At 34.5% G+C, this 22163-nt stretch overlaps 1 long non-coding RNA gene across 1 annotated transcript; it reads right to left on the reverse strand.

Annotated features, from left to right (window-relative positions):
* Window positions 1-429: 429 nt before the first annotated feature.
* On the reverse strand, window positions 430-19478 carry LOC131831751 (uncharacterized). The gene is made up of 5 exons (XR_009353791.1): window positions 19417-19478; window positions 9025-9068; window positions 7788-7831; window positions 5553-5620; window positions 430-1542 (listed from the first exon to the last, which is right to left on the reverse strand). It is a non-coding gene; the product is annotated as an uncharacterized LOC131831751 (long non-coding RNA).
* Between the last annotated feature and the right edge of the window lie 2685 nt (window positions 19479-22163).

Raw genomic sequence — 22163 nt, forward strand, 5'->3', positions numbered from 1 at the left:
AACCGTTCGTGGAACTTTTCATAGAAAAGACTACACTAGGGGCACCTGGGTGGCTCAATGGATGGCTCAGTGAGTTAAGCCTCTGCTTTTGGCTCAGATCATGATCTCAGGGTCCTGGGACCTATCCCTGTATCAGGCTCTCTGCTTGGCAGGGAGACTGCTTCCTCCTCTCACTCTCTCTGCCTATTTGTGATCTCTGTCAAATAAGTAAATTAAATTGTAAAAAAAAAAAAAGAAAAGAAAAGACTACATTAAATTTTCTGGCATCCATACAATAACTTTTAATTATTACTCAGTTTTTAATTAAATAAGACAAAAACTTTAGTAAATTACTGTACCAGTAGTACTTGCCCAAGGGCTTTATTCAATTAAGGCCAATTCATTTTTCATTTGAATTTTTAAAAATTCATATTAAAACTTGATACATAGAAATGAGTTTCCTGATTTCATTTATTGTAATATGTTGCTCCAAAGAGTGAATCCTATGTTAAAAGCCAAAAAACAAAAACAAAACCAAAACTAACTTTTCCACACAATCCATATTATTTATGGCCTTCAGTCAGAAAGGAAAGAAGATCTACATTTAATTCATTGATTGAGCCAATTCAACAATGACTACTATATAACAATTAGTTCAATAAAAGTTGAAAATACAATAATGAAAGAAGAAACTATTCTCATGGAACTTTGGGCCAGGTAAAATACAAGACTTTGTTAGACAAAGCAGTATTTCAGCTAATACCTGAGGAACAAGTAGACAAGAGATAGAGAGCTTTCAGTACTTGCATCTAGGGGCTACAAATAGCTCTGCTCTTCTGAAGGGAACAGTGTGAGGAAAAGAACAGTGTGAGGAAGGGAACAGTGTGAGGAAAAGAGGACATTCTTAGTACATGGTTCCTATTATATGCTGCAGCTTTAGTCTCTTTCAAAGTCAGCATTTTAACTTGATCTCATACTTTCTCGATATCTTTTTTACAAAAAGTAAGAGCTATGCTTAGTGGATTGATTCTTCAGTGTAGTAATGACTCTTTAAGAACAAGACTCTTGCTCATGTATACACTCACAATATTGTAGAGGAGAGCTATGTGAGGGGATGAACAGCAGCTCTATTTTTGTAATACCAAATATGATGGAAAATGGAGCACAAAACTTGGAAGAGAGAAAAAATTCGATGAGATAGTGAAGGTAGATGGGTAAGAGAGATAATAAGTTTTAGGAAGAAATCATATTTTTTCATTACACACCATAAAAAGTATGAACTCTTACTATTCAGTTATAATGAAAACTGAAAAACACATGTATACTGAGTATTATCTTGAGCAAAAGGGAAAGATACATCAATAGAATTTTAAGTATAAAAGATTTCTTCAGTTTGAAAGCAAAAGATAAAGGGAAGTACTTAAATCTAAGTGATGCCAGAACTCACAGAGCAAGTGCATAGTCTTCCCATCTGGAAATCTTTCTTGTCATTTCTTTATCACACTTGCCTAAGATTTTCTCTTTTCTCTAACATAAGCAAAGCTCCATTGAAGTTTTCTAAACCTAGGGGGAAAAAAAAAGGATTAAGGAAACTAATTTACTGAACCAAATGGCAGGGTTTTCTGAACTTCTTGAAAGGCATGTCATTGAAATGTAGAAGGATGATCTGAGGTTTGCAAAAGAAAAAGAAAAGAGAAGGTATTAAAAGAATTGTTTTTCTGAAAAGCTTTGTAGATGCGGACTGGAATAGGATGGAAATAATTGCTAACTTATACAGCTATTCCTGTGAACCAAATAGTGTTCTCAGTACTGCATATATTCAATGCTTTAATCTTCTAAATGACTCTAAGAGATAGATTTATTATTGTCCTCACTTTAAGAATAAGGTATTCCGACACAGCGGTGTTAATGCCTTGCTCCAGGTGACATAGCTAGTAAGTGACACAGAACATTTGAACTCCCTGGATTCAGCCTCTAGAATCTACAACCTTAATATTGATGCTAAACAAATTATTTATGTTAAATGAAAATATTTTTGTGTGTTGAATACATTTTATAAAATCAGATATTTATTATTTTTCTAAAGAAAGAATGTAAGTGTGTAAAGAATATTTCCCATCCAAAACATTTAGGTCATCTCATCTGTCATAACTCCTATTCAAGGTCAGCCTTGAAATTATCAGTCTGACAATCAGCTGGTTATTATAAAGACTCTATAAGAAGCAGATCAAGCAGGTTTTCATTTCTTATGATGGATATATGAATGTTCTATATATGGATTTATTCATTCTATACCTCATTTTTAAAATTCTAACTGTAAGCCAAGATTAAAATAAATGCTAATTAAAGCAGAGAAAAATTGAATTAAATGTTCACAATGTAAAATGAAATCAATATTAAGTTAATGTATAATATGCAAGCTGTAAGATCCTATCTACTTGTAAGAGAAGAGCCTACAAATGTTGTTTCAAGATTTCTATCTGTCTGCAAACACACACACACAGACATGAAAATAGTAAATTTGTCAGAAGAATCACTGTTAGCCCAAAAAACACAAGTATATTTCTCCTCTGGAATCTTACAAAGTAGTAAGTATGGTTCAGATACTAAAGGAATAACAGTATCTACCACTTCCTTTATTAAATAAACAACAGACTCTGTATAGTGTTGTTATTGTTTTATAATGCCCTTTCTTGTAAACTGACAACACTATCCCAATGCAGAATAATTTTATATGGTACCAGAATAATAGAATCCAGGCACATTATTTAGTGATGTTATAGATTAACAGTTAAACATAAAATACTTTATGAATGAGAACAAAATATGTATTAGCATATATAAATATAAACACACACATATGTAATGAAACAACAGATACTCTTAATGTCTAAGATGTCCTCTGAAATTTTCATTGTATTCTGAGTTCATTTAGTATTTAAAAGTTGGCCAGGAAGTATTCGATTAATTTCCCAACCCACAAATGTCTTATGACCTATGGATTAAAAATAATAACTTTAAGCAAATTTGAATCTCACACAATACTTGTTATTTTTCAAAATAAAACCCGATAGATATTGAACAGAAGTAAATTTTAATTTGCATTTCCTAAAATAGAAGATGTGACGTAAATATTATATTTTAATGATTAAAGAGAAACACTTTCTTTCACAGTTTAACAGAAGTCTGGATTCTGGGGAAAAGTTATTATTACCTTACATAGATGCAGAAGGCTGAAAAGAATCTGACAAGACACTATATGTGATTGTTCAAACTTCAGATGAAGGTGAGCCAAGGGAACAAATAGGAGTCTGTACTGTAAGGACCTATTTAGAAACTGTCCCTGCTCCCCTTCCCCCAGGGGATTTACTTGGAGACAAGAACCGGAAACCAGCTTCAGGTAACAAAGCCCAGATACAAAGGTGGGGCAGGCCAGGTGGAGACCTCCTATCAGTGAGGGGATGCATATTGTCTCCCTGGTTACCAAGGAGTATGGGCCCTGCCTTTTGGGAGCCTTTTGGGCACCAATCCCAATCAAGGTGTAATAGGCTGGTTCAAATGTCTTCTAGGGTAAACTGTAACTCAGTTGGTCACCCAGCATCACTGTAGAGTTTCCTGTGTGTGTTACAACTCATTGGCCACCTGTGTGTGGCCAGGCCCGACCGCATGGGCTTTGTCCTTAAAAGCTAGTCTATGAAACAGAGAAGGGTCACCCTCTCTTGTAAGAGGTGCGGCCCCGAATGTTCGGTTAGATTCTTGATGCTTGGTGTGAAACAAAGCTTTGCTTGACCTTCACTTTGTATCAGTCTCGCTCCTTTAATCATGGATCCATTATTGGGGCATAACATGCATCAGTCTGACTCAGAAAATCATTTTTAGTTCACTAGTCTAACACTAGGACAAATGGACAGTGAAACCTTAAGGTTTTAGGTTATTGACCAAAGCCCCCAAATATTTTATCTTCAAAATTAAAAATCTCAAAAGAACCTTGTTAATGTGTAACTTTGAACAGTGTGATTTCTTTGTAAACTCTCAAAAATAAATGAAGTTTAAAAATACACCATATATTTTAGTTGTGGGAATAGTTAGTTCATAGCAGAACAGGTAAAAGGATATATTTGCAAAACAAAGTAAAACAAAAACAAAAAACAATAAAAAAAAGATACATTTGCATTTTACAAATGATACCCATCCAAGAAAGACCAACTCATGGCATCCTGGCTAACTATGAAGTACTTTTTAGAGCTGGTACATGGTGGGGAACCAAAAATATGCTTCTAGAACTAATTAATTAATTAGTGAAGGAAGGTTACATACAAAATGCCAATTGCTGTCTAGGAGTAGGAAAAAAATGTGTTTCCATAAAAGAACAGATAGAAATGAACCACATCTACCTTGATTTCTTTTAATAGAAAAATAAACTATATCTGTATATTTTTCTAGTAATCAAAAAATTCATAATTGGGAGTGCCTGGGTGACTCAGTGGGTTAAGCCACTGCCTTTGGTACAGGTCATGATTTCAGGGTCCTGAGTTTGAGCCCCTCATCAGGCTCTCTGCTCAGCAGGAAGCCTGCTTCCCTCTCTCTCTCTCTGCCTGCTGCTCTGCCTACTTATGATTTCTTTCTCTCTGTCAAATTTTAAAAAAATAAAATCTTTTTTAAAAATTCATAATTAATAGGTATTGAAATGGCAAATATATTTTAAACTTAATGAAAGAGGAACAGGGGCGCCTAGGTGGCTCAGTTGGTTAAGCAACTGCCTTCAGCTCAGGTCACAGTCCCGGAGTCCCGGGGTCGAGTCCCTTATCAGGCTCCCAGCTCCATGGGGAGTCGGCTTCTCCCTCTGACCATCTTGCCTCTCATGCTCTCTCTCATGTTTCTCTCTCAAATAAATAAATAAAATCTTTAAAGAAAAAAAAAAGAGGAACAATCTTAGATAAAGTCCACAAAAATATAAAACTGAAATGTTCATTGCTGAATGTTTTGAAATTATTTTATGAATTTTGTGCCTTTATACTTTCATCTTAAACCACCAGCTAATGACTGACTCAGCTAAGATATTGTATATAACTCTGATAAATTTTATCATTACTGTCTTCCTTCTTTTATCTTTTACCTCCATAACTCAACATAAAAGTAAATAATTTATTATTGATATTGTACACTATGAAAATGCTAGAAATAAATGTTAAATAAATACAGAAGGATTAATACAGAAATGGTTAGAATGCAATTTTGTAAGGGATTTGAAACAACATCTGGGAGGGCTAGAAAGTATCACTGTTTACAAAAAGATTATGACACACATTTCTTTCTCTTATAGATAGAAACTATAGCACTTCATCTTGTAAGTAAGAATTTATTATTTACAGGAAAGAACACTGTAATAAAAGTATTCCTTTTTTTCCCGGTGGAATTGTAAAATTAATGAAAGTTGTTTATCATTTGTTTCATGCATAAATATCAAAACTAATGCCTGAAAATAAAATTTGTAAAAGCAATATTTTAAATTATGCTGGCAATTCAAAATTTCTCTCAATGTTGTTAGAAGAATGTAAATGATGTTTACTTACTTTTTACTATGCTTACAACTCCTCATTTTTTTCATGCCTTTCCAATGTTTTGCATTTCTTAAAAATACCTAAATCAAAAGGAAAGATATGCCTTTAAAATGAATTTACTCAAAATAAAGTAGTCTAGTTTTCTTTTGATTTTTGAAAATGCCATTCCCATGCACTTTGAAGTTTAGAAATTAATCTCTACCAGTTATGAGCATATAACCAACTGCTGATTATTTATTCTGATTAATCAATTTACTTTATCTACCTATGATTTATTTCTAAAAGCCTGTAGATATACACATTTCACTTAAAATTAGATTGTTATTTTATCCTTCTCTAAAGTCAAGGTCAAGCCAAACTGTATTTTCCTTCAAAATAGAAAAAAATTAAATACTATTTGTAAGTATAACTTTGATGGGTTTATGTCCATATTCATGAATTTGACTACTAAATTAGGTAAATAATAATGTAATAGTTGACTTGAGTAATAAGGAGAGTGTTTATATACAATGGACACCCTCTCCATTATGCAGATGAAAAATGATTCTCTTCCCATTTGTCATTTACTAAATTTTTAAGACACTTTGTCTGTTTTCCACATTTATTTAGGAGATTTTCAAAAGACCAATCAGTGAATAGAGTAAAAATTGCTGCTGAAAATGAATTAGCACCATCTCTGAAAGAGTCAGATCTCACATAGGTGCCAAATGAAAGGCGTGATGACCCTCATAAACACCTTGTGTGAGTTAATAAGAGTGAAGGTTCATTTCCATAATGACTCCACATTTGCATCTGTTGCATACCACTTGGGGTGCACCATAATATAGGTTGTGCATGGTACAGGTTGACAAAAGTCAACTGTGAATCAGGCAGCCTGTGATACTCATCACCTCGGTAATAAAAATGACCATGCAGACTTTGTATTTGGCCCAGTGCCCAAGTAAGAGCCATTAAATTGGCTTAACAACAACACAGCCTTTGAAGCACACCATCTGCTAGTCCTCTTTGCTACTACTTCCTCCTCCTTGTAACTACATAAACATTAATATACCATAAAGTATATACTTCCAGACGACCCACCTAGGACAAGGTGAAAAAGCAGATTCCTTTACTGATTTCTACTTTTATGGATACCCTCTGAGCAAAAAGAATAAAATAGCATGGGACAAGTTTGATTATACAGAATAGAAAAGAAAAATGATAAAAATGTGAGAAGAAATAATATGTATTTGAAGGTTCTGCTGAAATGAAAAATACAGATTGCAGCCTAGAAATCCAGCGGTCATATTCTTCAAACACAACCACAGACTCAAAGTATAAAGTTGAAGAGAAAAGTTTCATCTATTAGATATTGCTATACCAAAAAGAAAACTACCCCTTTAATCATCAACAAAGCCCAAATTATTTCACTGCCTTTGTCAACAGCAAATGTGAAACTGGTGGGAAAAGTGATGGGGGGAAGAATATCCAGAAGAGGATGGAATGGAGAAAGTAGTGGATGGAAATAGTATCATTGATAATGCCTTGGTATATATCTGAGAGCCTGCAAAAGAAAGGGATCCATTAACTATGAGGCAGATTGAATGATCCATCTCAAGTCCTTCCCTAAAGACTCAACCACTACACTTTTTTATGCAGAGACCTCATTTTATTTTATGACTTTAACTTCTATTTTATATCCAGTGGTGTTCATATCTATAAGCTCAGTCCTGTTATCCTTTTCAAACTCAAGCAATTATTTTCAGCTACCTCTTAGACTCTTTCATTCAGATGGCATCCTGCCTTTTGAAACCCAACATTAACCAAAGTTGTTTTGTTTTTGTGAATAAGGAAGACTTACAAAATTTCTTTGAAATCTTTCACCTGTCCTACCATTTTTTTTTTTTTAATTTTAATGCCACTAGTGCTGTACTCTACTTCTTCAAGACTCAATTCCTGAAATAATCAATTTCATGGTCTCTCAAACTAAATTCTCTCTACCTTGGTTCAGTGTTCTCCTGTCAGACTAAACTGACTCAAATATTGTTCCCTGATTTACTGGTTTTGTGAAAGCAAATTTCCAACCATGTTAAATGTATTATTTCTTTGCTTGGCTTCATTTAAATTTTAGCTAGTATCTATTGAGGACAGACACTGAGTTAAGTACTTGACAAGGATTGTCTCCTTTATCAGCCAGAATGTGGCATGTGGTGTAATGTTTCTATTTTAATAATATGGAAACTGAGGTTTACAGAGTAAATAACTTACCCATAGTGGGTCATAGCTAGTAAGAGTAAGGTACGAATTCAAACCTATATAAAAAAGAAATAATTATGTGATGGAAAGATGTATTAGTTAATGCTACAGTGGTTATCATATTTTGGCATATAAATACATCAAATCAACATGTACACCTTAAACTTATACAATGTTATATGCAATTATATTTCAATTAAAAAGTAAAAAAAAATTAACTCACATCATAAAAAAGCCATATCAATCAGACTTCAAGGTTGGTTCTCTTTAATAACTCTGCTACATTGCTTCCACACCACTTACATAACTTCTTCCTAATGTCAACACATTTTCTTTTCATTTAGAGTCTTTCTTTCCCACCTATGTCTACACACACACACACACACACACACATACACACACATTTCTTTATGCCATTTTCTTTGCATAAAACACCTTCCTTACCCTTCATATTCCTTATTTAAATAAGACAGGACAAAGTTTAAGTCATTTGCATGTTCTCTTTCATGCAGGCTTTCATAAATATTTATCATGATTAATTTCCCTATGCTTTTAACTCTTATACAACCCAATGTTTATCATGGAATTTTTATACAGTTTGCCTATATCATTCATTATTTTTTCTTGTATTCTTATCTCTGCAACTCATATAGATCTTCTTCAAAGCACGAAACTTGTGGTTCTCTATAATATACTATATAAAAGCAAGTTATTATTATTTCAGTCATTGGACTTCTGTATACTTTGCTTATACTAGCATACTGATGTATAATAGGTATTTATTGGGATTCATGCCAATTTATTAATGGCAAGGGCTGAAACTTAAACAGATTTTAGATTTCCCAATACAGAATGAAACTATTGCTTAAAACCAACTATAAGTCTTTGGAACTAGAATTCGGGTAAAGGAAAGTTTTTTGTCCTCTATAATTTGAAGGGCAAACATTTAGTTCTATTTAAATGCAAAAGGAGCAGCTGGATTTGTTATAAATAGCAATGAAATAATTCAAAATGTGTAGCCACTGAAAAAACTTAATATTGTTGTTCAGTGGATAAAACCACTAGTAGTCACAGGAAAATGATGAAGATAATGAAGATATAAGAATAAACGCAATAAAATTATTCAGTTTCAAGCTTCTCCAAAAAAAATTATAAAGGTAATTTTGAGTAAAAAAAAAAGAGCATATTTTAGTTCAGACTAAGAAAGAAGTTTGAAGTTTTCAGAAATATAATAGTAGTGAAACTTTACCAACACTGGATGATTAGCCATCAGAAATGTAGTAGGACAGACTCCTAAGAAGAAGCACAAATTAATAAATTCTAACCCCATTTCCAAATGTTTCTTTCTTAATTCTAGATTTATATGTTCTTGAGTGTCTGAAAATGTAAATGAGTGATGCCAGTGTTGCATAACACATAGCAGAAATTCTCAACCCTGGATACATATTAGATTCCCTTAGGGAAAACTTAGAAATATTGGTGCTTAAGTGCAACTATAAACTAATTAAATCAGAATCTCTAGGGATAGGATATAGCTGATCATATTATTTTAATGCTGACCAGGTGACTCCAGTGTGCACCTAGGATTAGGAGTAGGCCATAGACATGGCCTGAGACTTATGGGAGGTTTACAATTACTAACTGGTTGTATAAGTTATATAAAAACTCAAATATTTCTAATAACAAATCTTTGATCAGAGACATATCATAATAATGACATAAGTAACTATAAATCAGGTAAAACAAGCAAAAGTCAAGAAAACTGTGTTTTAGTTATCACTTTTCTATAAACTTTTTGTGGTGCTCTGGTCCACTAAATCACTTTTTATTTCTGAGCCTCATTTCTCAGTTTATTCTCATTTGTGACTCTAGAAATTGGCCAGTGGGACTGAGATTTCCTTTAACTAACCTTAAAGCTGCTAAATATTGCATAAAAAAATCCCATTTATCTGTCACTAACACAGAATCTGTTGATGTCAAATCTTCCAGCTTCTGGTTGAAATACTGGGGATTTTCCATTATAATGATGGCCAGAGCCACAGACATACATTTCAGGATTACAATAACATTAAACCAAGGTAGTATCAGAAAATAGAGGTAGAAATAAAAATTTTGATTGTGAGCAAATTTCTGCCTTTATCTATGTTTACTAAGTAGCTCAGAGATTACTGTTCCTAATATAATAAATTCAAATGAGGGTATGAGAAACACAATTTGATAAAAATTAAAATCTAAAAGCTAAAAAAAACCTAAAAGAATATTTGTTGCTGGTGATTAAAACACACACACAGAAATGCATCATAAATAATACTATATGGCTCCATAGCTCAGGGGTTAGAGCACTGGTCTTGTATAAATAATACTATGTGACTTTAGCTATAAAGACTAAACTGAAAATATTTGAAGTTCTGGCCTAAATTTATAATATTTTAAACCACAAGTTGAAAGCAAATTAATAAAGTTTTGCAATGACCTAAAAAAATAGACACAGACACTAGCTGGGGTGAAATCATGAAACAAAGTGTTAACTTTTAAATGATTATACAATTTATCAGAAACTCTTGATTAGCAAAATTATTGAACAAATGTGATGTGATACAGCTAAGGTATAAAATATACTTCTAATGCTTTTGAGAAAACTGTCATTTCCAAAACAGGAAAAGAAAAACTATTAAATTAGGCCAAATTCTGTATTAATATTTGACATTCTATTTTCAAAGCAGCCTTAGTGAATATCCAAAGGCTTGAATCTTCTTCTTTTACCCAGAGATGGACAACATAGTTTTCTGTGTGAGATTTGCTTTTGGATGTGCTATCTTAAAGGCTGTAGCTCATCCTCCTGACCAAAAGCAATACAAGTGACTTCACGCTTTGTTCATGGGAATGCGTAAGAAAACTAGGCTCTATGTCTTTGCGACTTCCAGATCATTTTCTGGAATCTCTCAGTCATTTTTTTACTTGAGTATGCCCCTAGGAGCTTGCCTGGATGACCACCACTCAATCATTGAATGTTTATGTGTATAGCAAAATCTTTTTTTTTTTTTTAAGATTTTATTTATTTGACAGAAAGAGATCACAAGCAGGCAGAGAGATAGGCAGAGAGAGAGGGGGAAGCAGGCTCCCTGCCGAGCAGAAAACCTGATGTGGGGCCCGCCCGAGGCAGAGGCTTTAACCCACTGAGCCACCCAGGGGCCCTTCACAGCAAAATCTTAAAACCATGCTTTGCTTCAGTGATTTGAAAAAGAAAGTTGGGGTTTCACCTTCAATTCACTCAAAAAATCAATCAAAAGCAACACTATTGGGGCACCTTGGTGGTTCAGTGGGGTAAAGCCTCTGTCTTCAGCTCAGGTCATGATCCCAGGGTCCGGGGATGGAGCCCCACATTGGTGTCTCTGCTCAGCAGGGAGACTGCTTCCCCCCCTCTCTCTACCTACTTGTGATCTCTATCTGCCAAATAAATAAGTAAAATCTTAAAAAAAAAAAAAAAAGCAACACTATTTCATAATTACTTGGTTTTACTTACTGGATAGATTTCAGAAAATATACAAGACATTCTGATAGGAAGTCTGACTTTATTATTGATAGGTTGTAGTTTATAACTACAGTTTATTTTATCTGCTAAACAGGATGAGCTGTCTCATTTAACCAATGGCAGCTGAGTGAAGGAGTGAATCTTCTCATAACCCCAGAAATTTTATTCATTAAGAAAATTTATTCAAACTGATGTCTTGTTTTGTTTTGTTTTTATTGAGAGCCAGTGTTCCTTTTGCATGACTCCCAGATTTTACTGATTAGCAACAGATTCACAATAAATGGTTATCTGATTTTCTTAACTGTCTTATCACTTGTTCCAAGATCATTTTAGTGTTGTTTGTAGAATATCCTACAGAGTTTCTGAATTATCCTATACTTTATTCCTACCTTTATAGGGTGAGGAAGGACAGAGAGAAGTAGAAATGTCAGCTTCCTTGGTAATAAAAGCAAACATCATCCATCTTTCTCACTGCAGTAAGAATCACAAAGTTACGTAAAAAAAGAAACCATTTGACCTATTTCCTATTGCTTGCTTGGTAAAAAATATTTTGGGAAAAAAAGTTATTTTTGATTAAGAATGAGTGAGGAAGGGCAAAAATAATTGAAGGAAAAGGAGACTACCCCAAAAAACTGTTCAATAAAATTTAATGTAATTGAGAGATAACCTTCTAGATTGAGGTGACAGAGTGCCCAACAGAGTGAACAAAAATGGACCTATACTGAGGCATATCACAGGAAATTTGGGGATATGAAAAACCAAGATAAGTTTCACTAAGTTTCAGAAATTAAAGCGGTGGGGAGAACTCATGCTTATGTGCAAAGGATCAATATTCAAAATGGCAAAATGGCTTCAGAGTTCTATGAAGCTACAAAATACTGAAATAGAACCTTCAAAATACAGAAGTAATATTATTTCAGTCTTGAATTTCATTACCAGTAAAATTATAAATAAAGTGTAAAGACAGAATAAAAAACATTTTTAGACAAGCAAAGTCTCAAAAAATATTAACTTTCCCAAGTGTTCACCTGAAAAAAGGTATTGGCAAATCACTTACTCTTAAAGTGATTTCAATAGCCAAAGCCAGAAGGATGTGACCAACTAAGAAGGAACTTCAACATATGAAAAATGTAATGAAAATATGATGATAGCAGTGAAGGGACATTCTAGGATAACGAGAATGAGCCAGGTAATGCGAGAATTGATTTCTGCTGGTCTTAGTCTAGTGAGGCTATTGGTTAGAAATACCAGCTGTGCCCACCAGGAGACCAGAGACAATCTTCCTTTCTGAGCCAATGTTGTTGACTGAACCAGCCCTTGTGGGTCCTACTGTGAATGCAAGATGCACCTCAACAATGACCATCGGGGAACCTTAAAAAAAGAAAGCCTTATTACTTATAAAGCCTGGAGGGTATACAGTTTAGGGTCCACACAGTGATGTTTTAGGAAGAGGGAGAAAGAAAAAGAACGAGAGAAGACAGGAAGAGAGAATAACAAGAGAGAGAGCATATGGATCCGGTCTCTGCTTTCATTGGGGGTGAGTGTGGGGTGACTAGGATTTCATGGGTTCATTCTTCATTGGTGAATTTAAAACATAAGAGAGGAAATTTAAATTAAGGATGGAAAGAGCAAGTTGTGGAAATTAAGTCATCCAGACATATCTAAAACAAAGCAAGCTTCAAGGGTGGAGTGACCTCTCTCTAGTTGAGTCTTTGGAAATGTGTTTCGGAGAGAGCTACGCTTGAAGTGGAGGTCTCAGCAATGTAAAGCTTACCTTCAGGACTTGCACTGTAATCAAAAAGGCCCACTTTCATCCTCTTACACTGCAGAGGATAGAATGAAGATGGGGAAATATTGGACATATATGATAAGGTAAGGTGTGAAATGATTCAAATGTATTAGTGTATAAAAGAAACTAAAGATAAAAATGACAAGAGCCATTCAAGTGCATATTTTAATTACATAATTAGAATGATTTATGATAAAATGCTGTGTTTCAGTGTGCGTATGCTTTTATTGTTAAATTAGAGTTTCAGGGAATTTAGGGGCACCTTGGGTGGCTTAGTCAGTTAAGTATCTGACTCGATCTCATCTCAGGTCTTGATCTCAGGGTCGTGAGTTCATGTGTGGTGTTGGGCTCTATGCTAGGCATGGAGCTTACTTAAAAAAGAGAGAGAGAGAAGAATAAACATTTTCAGGGAATTTATTTTGAGTTTTGAGCTGATCAGCAAGGTATCAGATTACGACCTTACATTGTGGATCATGGTTTCGCCACACAAAACTACTCAATAATTATAAGAAGATGTTTGGTTTCTTTGTCCTGTGTCAGTTATTCATATATTTTCCTTTGTCTACAGAGGCAACTTCTTCACTTTCATTAAATTTTTATACCCATCCACAACCTTGACTAAACTGCTTAAGAACATAAATAAACCCACTGATGCTAAATTTAATAAACACTTAAAAAGATTCATTTATTTATTGAGAGAGAGAGAGATGGGGAGGGTGGGCAGAGGAAAGAGAGAGAATATCTCAAGCAGACTTCTTGTTCAGTGCAGAGCTGATGCAGGGCTCAGTCTCACCACTCTGAGATCGTGACCTGAGTTGAAATCAAGAATTAGATGTTTAACCAACTGAGCCATGCAGGCACTCCTAGACACTTTTTAATCCCCATCTGACCTGATATTTCAGAAATAGGTGGCTAACATAATCTCTTATTAATAACATCCTCTGCCTTTCTTAGTCTATGTGGAATTGAATTGGAGGTCCACTCAGTTCTAGGGACAGACATGTAGCCAATTCCTGACTAATCATTACATATAATTGTAATATCCTTAGCTGATGTTTGAATGAATGAATGGACTGAATGAAATCAGCACTAATTCTAAGAATATTGATTTAGTGAACAAACAGGAGGCAATTCCTTTTCTATAGACTTAGAGAAAGGAGAATGTAAATCTAGAAAATGGATCAAATAATAAAGGGCAAGCGTTTTAGTAAGAGCTTTGCAAAAGGATCTCAATCTTATATGGAACCAGAGGATATGAAATGGAGAATCTCATGCATGTGGTTTGAGAAGTGAGAGACTAATTTTCCATAAATGTCTGACTTACAGAAAACTGAGACTTATCCCCGTAACAGTGGACATTCATCAAGAATCTCTCCCTATCTTTCCTCAGTTCTTCTCCAATGAAGTTACTGCTTAGACTCTCATTCTTGCCTTTTTCTCCTGCAGCATTCTACCTCTCAGCAAATGGTAATCCCTTAGAATTTCTTGAATGATTCCTTATATCGAAGCCAAAGAATCATTATCAATGCCTTCCTTTCTCTTAGCCTAAATTCAGTCTGTTGCTAAGTGATACCAATTCTTCTTCTACTCATATATACAGTTAGTTATCTTTATCTCTTTTGCTATCCAGATCACCATTGTCTTTTTAAAAAATTTTTATTATGTTATGTCACCATACAATACATCATTAGTTTTTGTCTTTTTTTTTTTTTTAAGATTTTATTTATTTATTTGACAGACAGAGATCACAAGTAGGAGAGGCAGGCAGAGAGAGAGAGAGAGATGAAGGAAGAAGGCTTCCTGCTGAGCAGAGAGCCTGATATGGGGCTCCATCCCAGGAACCTGGGATCATGACCCAAGCCGAAGGCAGGGGCTTTAACCCACTGAGCCACCCAGGTGCCCCCTAGATTTTGTCTTTTATAACTGTACTTCATTCCTCCAATTTCAACCCTATCTCTATCTCACATATTTCCATAGAGAGGACAGAATGATGTTTCAAAAAATGAAACTCAGCTATGGTACTCCTCTGTTTGAAAGCTGTCAATCTCTTTTCATTTTCCTTAGAATATAGACTCAAATCTTTACTTTGATCTATACTATGCTTCAGCACCTTGACATTCTTTCTGTTTCTTGAATGATCAAACTCTTTGCTTACATGAGAGATGTTGGCAGGCCATCTCTTCTGCCTGAAAGTTAATTCCTGGGCCTAGTCGTATTTAATCATATCTATGACTGTTTCTTTAATATCACAGAGTATTTTGTAATTTTCCAATATTTATCACAAAGCTTGAGACTTAAGGGGGCTCAAAACATGCTTTCAAATGAATGAACGACATTTATACCACATTTTTTTTTTTTAATCAGAAAGAGAGAGAGACAACATAAGCATGGGGAGTGATAGGCAGAGGGAGAAGCAGGCTCCCTGCTGAGCAAGGAACCCAATGAGGTGTTCAATCCCAGGACCTGAAAATCATTACCTGAGCTGAAGGCAGCTGCTTAACTGGATGAGCTACCCAGGCATCCTTATATAACAATTCCTTCCTGCTTATTATGGCAAATAAAAATGGAAGGAAGTGAATTACTATGCCCGATTGTTATACATTTGTACTTGGAGACTGAGAGAATTACTTTTATGTGTCAACTTGACTGGACCACAGGGTGCACAATATTCAGGGTGTTTCTGTGAAGGTGTTTTTGAATGAGATTAACATTTAAATTAGTAGGCTGAGTAAAGCAGGTTTTTCTTCTTCCTCCCCAACAATGAGGTCTGATTGGATGCGTCTCATCCAATAAACTGAAAGTCTGATTAAGACAAAAAGTCTGACCCTCACCTGAATAAGAGAGTATTCTTTTCAGCCTGACTGTCTTTAGATGAAGATAATGGCTTTTTCCTACCTTCATCTCAACTAAGACAACAGTTGTTAGGTCTTAAGCCTGCCAGCTTTTTAATGGGAGCTACACAATTGGCTCTCTTAGGTCTCAGGCCTTTGGGCTTGGACTAGAACTAAGCCATTGGCTTTGTTGGGTCTCCAGTTTGCTGGCTTGCCCTGCCCATTTTGGGACTTGCCCTGCCCATTTTGGGACTTGCCCACCTCCATAATCACATGAGCCAATTCCTTGTAATAAATTAGTACATAGACAGGTAGAGAGAGAAAGACAGAGATATGCAGAAAGAGAAAGAGAGACAGAGAGAGAGAGATCTCCTTATTGGTTCTGTTTCTCTGGAGAATCCTGACAAATACAAAGCATTATAGAAATATAGCCAAAGTGACTTTTTTGTAAGATTTTATTTATTTATTTGACAGACAGAGATCACAAGTAGGCAGAGAGGCAGGCAGAGAGAAAGAGGAGGAAGCAGGCTTCCCGCTGAGTACAGAGCCCTATGCCGGGCTCGATCCCAGGACCCTGGGATCATGACCTGAGCTGAAGGCAGAGGCTTTAACCCACTGAGCCACCCAGGTGCCCCGCCAAAGTGACTTTTTGATTAATTAAGAGTGCCTTTGAATAGGTGAGCCTTGGTCATGTATATCATTGTTTTAGAATTTGAGTGTTCTGACTTAACACAATCCGTCCCCCATAAACAGTTGTATTCTCTGCTATAGTTTGCATAGGTCTTGGTATAATGGACATCTCTACAAATGTAATCTAAGTAAATATTTAAAAAGACTTACTCTACTAAATGCATAATATTTCTATGCATATTTAAGCAGAATTGTATAAATAAGTAGTTCTATGCATTATTTAATAAATAGTTGCTCAAACAACTGTTTATCTACATGAGAAAAAAAAATACATCCAAATAGAAAACATAGACAAAAATCAATTCCAGGTCAATCATAGATTTAAAATCAAAAAGCAGATTTAAAAAAAAATACAAAAAATAGTAAAATGCTTTTTTGACTACATAGATTAAATTCCCTTAAGAAGACACAAAATACCTGAAAGGAAAAGATAAATAAATTCATCCACAATACATTTAAAATACAAAGGATTTTCTATAATTCAGATATGATAAAATAGCTAGTATCAGAATAAATTTCCTGTCAAAAGCAATTATCAAAGTGAGGCCAAAAAGAAAAAAAAAAAAAAGACAATCATCTGACGGAATTGGAGAAATATAGAAAAATCTGAAGGACTACTATCCTTGAGAAAGGAGAAGCATAGCCACTTAACCCTATCTTTCCTGAGGCCATATCCAGGTTCTTCTTGCAGGAATCTAGAACACAAGAAGGCTGGCTGCGATCTCACTGGGAAGGGAAGACACAGGACAGCGACTGTGGGAGGTAAAAACAAGTGAAAAGTAAAAGACAAAGTAATGAACATATGCCTAGAAGAAGCTCAGAAATCTATATACAAGTACCTCGTAAGTCATTGCCTGATTCTTAACCAGTCATATCAATAAAAACTACCACGACATGCAACAATATGTCTGAATCTCATAAGCAGAATGCTGAATGCAAGAAGCTAGACACAGAAGAGTACATACTGAATAATTTCAGATATGTAAAGTTCAGGGATAGAGAATAGTAATACACAGTGACACTATTTTTGAAATTTAAATGAATGATGTGGAATGATATATATCAATAGTACTTAGGGGAAAAATGCATAAAGGAAACAAAGCCAATTGCCAAAAGAAGATGTATAATATGAGAGTATTCAGTTAAAACTTAAAAATCTCAGGGTGCCTGGGTGGCTCAGTGGGTTAAAGCCTCTTCCTTCAGCTCAGGTCATGATCCCAGGGTTCTGGGATCGAGCCCCACATCAGGGTCTCTGCTCCACGGAGAGCCTGCTTCCTCCTCTCTCTCTGTCAGTCTCTCTGCCTACTACTTGTGATCTCTGTCTGTCAAATAAATAAATTTTTAAAAATCTTAAAAATAAATAAATAAAACTTAAAAATCTCAAAGGAATCCTTTATTGAGTTTATGAATATATATACATTAAATCTGAAGTTAATATTTGACAAAACTTGGTAGAAGATACATTATTTTATATATTATTTTGTATGCTGAATATACATATATATATATATTTTTTTTTTCTTTTTCAACAATAAGGTCTATGTAGTTGTCTTTAAGCACTCTTATCCTGAAAATTATGTCATCAGTTGAAAAGTTGCTGCAATGGCAGCATTACCTGTAGTCAAAAGAATTGTGTGTTTTTGACAGCATTACTTTAAAAATGAAATTTTCAGAAGGATGGTTTAATTTATTGAGGGCGGTTTAGATTTATTACTAAAAAACTCATCTAAAAAACTTTGTCTTATAGGTTAAGACCATTCATATTCTATTTCATACATGAAAACTCTTAAGTATTTATAATTTAAGAATGTATATGATATCTTTATAATAAAACACACTAGTGTCTATGACATAATTTCTTCCTCAAGAAGTATATAGTTCAGTAAGAAAAAGAAAATAATTTGGTACCATATCTCCTTGTACTTCCAAATCTAAATTTCTCAATTGACCAAAGAAAAGAATCAAATAGGGACATGTGGATGGCTCAGTCTGTTAAGCATCTGCCTTTGGCTCAGATCATGATCCCAGGGTCCTGAAATCGAGTGCCCCATCTGACTCCTTGCTCAGGGGGAGACTTCTTCCCCCTCTGCCTGCCATTCCCCCTGCTTGTGTGCTCTCTCTCTCTCTGAAAAATAAATAATGAGATCTTTAAAAAGAGAGATAGAGAGAGAGAGAAAATAAATTAGTTTACCATAAAATATATGGACATTTAGAGAGTTTTTGTGTTTTTCCTCTATTTGGGGCCCAAACTCAAGGATAGTATGTCAGACCTAGTATATGTCAGTGTTTGCATTTTCAATGTTTACTATTTGACATCCTTTAAGCCCCAATAGAGAACTTTTCTCCAAGAGACCATACATATTTTTTAAAAAGTAATAAAGAATGTAAATTATTTAGTACATAGTTTCATATGCCTTTAGCTTGGTTACTTTGAAGAAGGCCATCCAGCAACTAATGAAGTAAAATCTACAATGTCTGACATTTAATAAAAAGTTACAGGCAAGTAAACATAAGGCCTTTAATGAGGAGAAAAAATCAATCAATGAAATCAGAGTCAGAAACTATACATATATAGTATGTCTAGAAGATAATGAAGTTTAAAAAAGCTACTGTAAATCTACTCTGTATGATCAAAAAGGTAGAGGGAAAAATTAGGATGATAAGGAAGAATATGAAAGATAATTTCCTTAAAAAGATCCAAATTGAACACCTAGAGATAACAAAATAAAATACCTCATTAAAAATATTTGAGATAAGATTAACAGAAAACTGTATACTACTGATGAAAAGATTAGTCACCTTAAAGTGGAAGATTTTTGGGGTGCCTATGGGGCTTAGTCGATTAAGTGTCGGACTTCAGCTCAGGTCATGATCTCAGGGTCCTGATCAAGTCCTACATCAGGCTCCCTGCTTCAGAGGGAGTCTGTTTCTCCCTCTCCCTTTGCCCCTGCTTGGGCTTGCTCTCTCTGTCAAACAAATAAATAAAAAATATTTTTAAAGTTTGTATTCATTTATTTGAGATAGAGATAGAGATAAAGCACAAGTTGGAGGAGAGGGGCAGAGTGAGAGAGAGAAGCAGACTCCCCCCTGAGCAGGGAACCTAATAGGGGGCTCCATCCCAGGATTCTAGGATTATGACCCAAGCTGAAGGCAGACACTTAACTGACAGAGTCATACAAGCACCCTTAAACAAATAACTCTGAATAAATAAATACATACATAAATACATAAATAAATAAAGTAGAAGATGTTCTAAAACCCACCCTCCCCCATGCACACTCATAAGACTTGCTGTGACTCCCAACTGCTCCTACATTAAAACCAATATTTTCAGTGTAGCCTCAAAAACCTGCATGGTATGTTTGTTACCTATTTCTAAATCTCACCATGAATCATGGTTTCAATCTCAGCAGGTTTTTGCTGCCTTGCCCTTCATCTTTATGGCCTTTAATTGAATATTTGTCAATTACACATGATATCTCACTTACAAAATTTCATCCCCTCATTGCTTCACTTTTTTGCCTTTTTTCTAATTACCTACTTTAAGTATCACCTGCAGCATTGTTTCTTTGAAGGTCTCCATGATTCCACTGATTAGGTTGTTATCTTCCTACCATATACTCATAACTCCTGTGCTTGTTTGTTTTTAATTTCTCACTTCCTTGTAATTCTATACGTTTTGTGTCATTATATTTTTAGCACCCACCGTTTCCAGTAGTGTGCAGATAAAAAATAGATTTTGTCCACCAGTAAATTCCCAGCACATTGCCTGACACATGATAAGTAATCAACATTTTTTTTGAAAAAAAAAAAAAAAACAATAAGTGAATTAATTGCAAATTAAGATTTTTTCTTTGGGCTATAATGTGTTTGGTTTATGAAGTCTCTGTTTCATTCAATATAATTATGCAAGCACAAACTTCATTAGCATTTAAGCCCCAAATCAATTAGTTTTCTGTATTTGGATTTTCTGTATTTGCATTATGCCTAAGTTATAATTTCTCAGAAATATTAAGTGATTTATTAAGACTAACATACTAAGCTCAACTACAAAGAGATTCATGTTCTAAGTAAAAGCACACCAAAGCATAATAAATAAGTACATTAAACTATAACAGTATACTTATCAAAATGCTAAAATGTCTTAAATTTTATAAAATTTTACTTACGGTGAGAGCTTAATGAAGATTAATTGTTAAAAATAAAATCAGCTAATAATATCTAACATCAAAAGTATTTTGCTTCTCATTATTGAATTATATAGTGCATGAATGACAAAAATAACTGTTTATTCAAATACCCGTAAAGGGTGATGGCTCAGTCGGTTAAGCAACTGCCTTCTGTTCAGACCATGATCCCATGGTCCTGGGATTGAGCCCCGCATTGGGATTCCTTCTCAGTGGGGAGCCTGCTTCTCCCTCTCCCATTCCACCTGCTTGTGCTCTCTGTCTCTCTCTCTGTCAAATAAATAAATAAAATCATTTAAAAAAATACCCATACCAAAACACTTAAGTCTTAATGACAAAATGGAGTGAGGATACTAGTCATTATGTACTAATAAACTTCTCCCCAGTGTATTTAGAGATAATGAAATCATTTCCACAAATCAAGGTGTATATTACATTTAGGGAGTAGGAGCATCAAAGTTAGATTTTAAACTACTTTAATATTCTGCAATTAAAAACTAATAATAATAATAATATAAAATGATTTTCCGTATCAGTGTAACCATTGGGTACTTGACAAAAAGGAAATAAAAACCACACTGTAAAAGAGCATAATCTCATTTCAAGTCTAAAATGACTTCCACTAAAAAAGATCCATGCAGAAGAGCTTACACTTTAAAATTACAAAATGTACAAGGTTTTACAACAAAGAACAGATTGAAATCCTCCAGAAAACTTCAGAAAATAGCTGACCATCTGAAAAATACTATAAAATGGTATATCTAAAATTATTAAAAGCCTGAAAGAAGGAACATAAAACAAGACAAAAATATAAGAAAAGCTAACTTAGAAAAAGAGCAAAAAAATTTTTCTGAAATTAAAAAAGAAAGAGAAAAATGAATAAGAAGTAAAATTGTAGATTGCTTAATATAGCACATTGCTGGCAAACACAGAATTAATAAACTCAAAGAAAAAAATTGAGCAAACTACATGCATCATATGAAACAAATGGATAGCTATGAAAATAAGATTGAGAAAGAACTTGTATTATTCCTGTCAGTCAAGGAAACAGAACCAATATGACTGCTATGAAATAAGAAATTTATTATAATAACTGGACCTTACACAATTATGGGGGAAGCCAAAAGCATGAAGTCAGATGACCAAAGAAAACAGGACCTCAAAGAGAAGCTGGTGAAGAAGCGGATGAAAGGTGGATGGCCTTCGAATCTGATGGTTGCCTGAAATTGCTGTATGTCACTAAGACAGTTAATTGATAAGAATAAGTGGACACAGAGCAGAGAACAGCAAAGACAAAGAGCAAGAAAATAGTAATATGCTCAAAAATAACCTGGACCCCATAAAGCCTAGAATCTAAGA

The sequence above is a fragment of the Mustela lutreola genome, chromosome 1 (genome assembly GCF_030435805.1).
Source record: "Mustela lutreola isolate mMusLut2 chromosome 1, mMusLut2.pri, whole genome shotgun sequence".
Lineage (NCBI taxonomy): Eukaryota > Metazoa > Chordata > Mammalia > Carnivora > Mustelidae > Mustela > Mustela lutreola.